Genomic DNA, 3,306 nt, shown 5'->3' with positions numbered 1-3,306 from the left:
GAACAAAAAAAAAAAAAAAAAAAAGTTACATCTTCTACAAGTGTTACGTTTCAAAAGATATGCCAGTATATTTATATACACACATATATGTACCTATATTAAAAAAAAAAAAGAGCAAATTAGGAAACAAAACCAAGAGAGCTAATGAAAGCTGCAGCCTCAGAAGAAAACGTCCATAAGGTGGTGCTATTTGGCTGTGCTTCACCACCCTGCAGTGCAGATATTTATTTGGAAAAATTCTATTTAATAAAGAAAGAAATGATTTTTTATTCAACGTATTAGCTGCACACAAACTGTATTTTGGTACTGTAATTATCCAATACATTCTGACATTGATTTTGCAATTGAGAAGAGCCATGATTTTGAATCATATAATCCAGTTTCAGGAATTTGCAGAACTGTGGGTTTCTTTTTCTCTTTTTTCTCTCTTTTTTTTTTTTTAATATTTTGGGAGACCCCCTACTGTGGTAACCATTTGATTTTTTAGTATCTTTAAAACAGGGTTGATAAATTAGTAATTATATAAATTGCTCTTATATATTCTTTGAAAAAGAAGACCACTATTAGTATTTAATAGTAATATTTCCACATAGGATTTGCCTCAGTCAGAATAATTGATTCTAGACACCACAGTCTGTAAGTAAACTAATAATCCATTTTGTTTTTCATCATGTTATCTTTATCTATGGGAGGTTTTTCTCCTCCTAAAATTGTGTTAGCATCTTATCTACTACTGCTGTTTGTATGTATGTATTTTAGTTAATCTTTTTACCTATTACTTAAAAGCCTTATTTAAGTTTCATGAAAAAATGTTGTGCTCCTCCTTTCAAAACCTATAATGGTAAGAAATCAGACTGCAGAACACTGCAAATATTAATTTTGCAAACATCCTGATTCCAAAAATAGAAAGAACGAAGTTTAGGCATCTATGTACGGATGTGTACGCACACGTATATACATACACATCTAAAGCTTAAACTTGTACCCTATCCACAATCATAAAATACAGCTAGCTGTTCAAATTTGAACTATATTTTGGACACAACACTGTGGAGAGATGGTCTGCTTTTTGAAAATACACAGAAAGAAGTGTGCTCAGTAACAAAATACTGCAGTCAGAGAGGAAAAAAATGCAACATTTGAGCAATATTTTAGTCTTCTTTTTTCACTGATACAGAACAGTTTTCTCACTGGATTCAGGAAAAATAATTAAAGAGCATTGTATATTTGGAAAGCAGGTTGTATTTTTTGTTAAAGGGCAGGAATTTTTGAATTCAAAACCAAGAAAAAAAAATCAAACAAGGTATTTAAATATCTCTACAGTATTAAAATTTAGGTGTGAAATTACCAATAGATAAATAAGTCGATACTGTTCTGATTGCATGTTATACTATAATACCACACTGAAATAATTTCCTTGCCCTCAAGTTAACAACAGAAGAGATTTCTGTGATTAATATTAAAAATGGCTTTATTCTTTTTTAGACTTCTAAACAGATTTTACTAGATTACTGTTGGCTTATTTAAAAGCTGAAGCGGTATACTTCTTCTCGATTAAATACCTTGTAAACACTGGATTTATTGCCCAGTGATGGATTTATTATTTGGTGACGACTTTCGCTAAATTAATGAAAATATGTGAATAAAGTACAAATTGAAGAGATCAAGAAGGCCACGTGCTTTAAAGAGCAGTCCGATATTAGTCCAACACATTAAGAGATGCTCAGTGCTTTCATAACCTTGCCAATCAGCCTGCTCTCTGATTAAAAATAATAACCTTTCCCAGTGAATCTCATCTGTTGTTGCCTTTTCATATGCAGCTTCCCTTAGAAGTCAGAACTCTCCACACCAGTATTTCTTCTAAAAATAAAACCCGTATCACTTTATTAAAAAAACCCCCAAACCTTCTTACACTTTCAATTATTATTTTATTTTACTGTTTTAAAATGAAACAGCATAGGGAAGCTGTGTGTTTCCTACTCCCTCGGTTTTTCCAAACAACAGCGAGAGAGAGGAAAACATTTAAGAAGTTTGCTCTAATGCCAAAAGTAAACCAACAGATTTTTTTTAAGCTAAGAATTTTCAGGTGAAATCTTTTCCCTTATATTGCATAAAACGGTAAGAAACACTGTTGTGAGACCTCCAAGTGGCACTTGTTAGGCATAACGTGGTGCACAATACATTCTGCAGGAGCATCACTCGTGAGCAAATTAGGGATACGATCAGCAGCACGATATGCATATATTAAAGGAATAATTTCACAAAGACAAAGGTTGCCAGAAAGCGAATCTCATTTTTGCATTACTGACCCCGATGTTGAAGGGAACAGCAGCTCAAAAAAATAACATTGCCCAGGTTACCACACAAATAACCAATAACCACCTCGCTAGCTTGAACCAAGAGACGAAACTTTGCCTGTGTATTGGATTACTTTTAAATTTGGTTTAAATATGAGACACTGATCGCAGTCAATGTACAACTGATACAGCAATAAATATAATCTCTGCCAGCAAATGATACCGTATCAACTAATTTCGATGCAATTAATATTTTTTCCATAATTAAGTAGTCGTATCGCACTAAAAGAACAGAAGGCCAAATTAATCTTTTGAAATAACTCTACACTCGTGCAGAAGGTTACAATATACTGTCCTCGCAGTGCTGACTTAAGCACGCCTCTATATCGACCAGCACCTATAGCCCACGAAGTGTTCTTATTTCGGCGACGCGTGCTTTAAGGGGTCAAACCTGGATGGTTAAGCGAAGGAGACCAGCTCAGAGCTCCCCTTTCCGGGAGACAACTAAACCCGCGTCTTCGTTCCCCTTCATCCAGCTCACTGCCACCGCTCAAGTCCTCTCCGAGCAGCTAATGGGCAGGAGGCGCTATCTGCTGCCCCCGGTGCGCTGGGGAACGCGGCTCCAAGCGGATTCAGCGCGCACACGACTCTAGCCAAGGTGCAGTAGGGCCCCAACAAACGTCTTTGAAAAAAGTCACCCTCCTCCAGCTTCTCCAGCAGCCGGCGTGGAAAGCAGAGCCCAAGCGGATCACAAACAGTTCCCTCCTTTGCCCTCTGCCCGTTTTCCCCTAGAAATCCCCTTGCTACCCAGCCCCGCTTAATCCTTTCCAACGCGAAACGAAAGCCGTCGGCAGTCCCCGGGCTAAAAAAAGAAAGAAAAAACAAAAAAATGACCGAAAGAGTGTTTTTTCCCTCCTCGAGGAACGTCCTGCCACTCAAGGCGACGTATTGCTAAAATATTTCCCGTCCAGACAGAGCGCCTTGACTCACTCCCGGCCCGCGCTCCCGC

General features: G+C 37.4%; 1 protein-coding gene across 1 annotated transcript in view; it reads right to left on the bottom strand.

Annotated features, from left to right (window-relative positions):
- Positions 1-3,306, bottom strand: part of AUTS2 (AUTS2, activator of transcription and developmental regulator) — a 566,981-nt gene that overhangs the window by 73,607 nt on the left and 490,068 nt on the right. The gene's annotated exons all lie outside the window — the stretch shown is intronic.

Source organism: Apteryx rowi, unplaced genomic scaffold (genome assembly GCF_003343035.1).
Source record: "Apteryx rowi isolate R43461 unplaced genomic scaffold, aptRow1 scaffold_20, whole genome shotgun sequence".
NCBI lineage: Eukaryota > Metazoa > Chordata > Aves > Apterygiformes > Apterygidae > Apteryx > Apteryx rowi.
The sequence above is the reverse complement of the archived record's forward strand: the minus strand, read 5'-3'. Positions and strand labels throughout refer to the sequence as shown.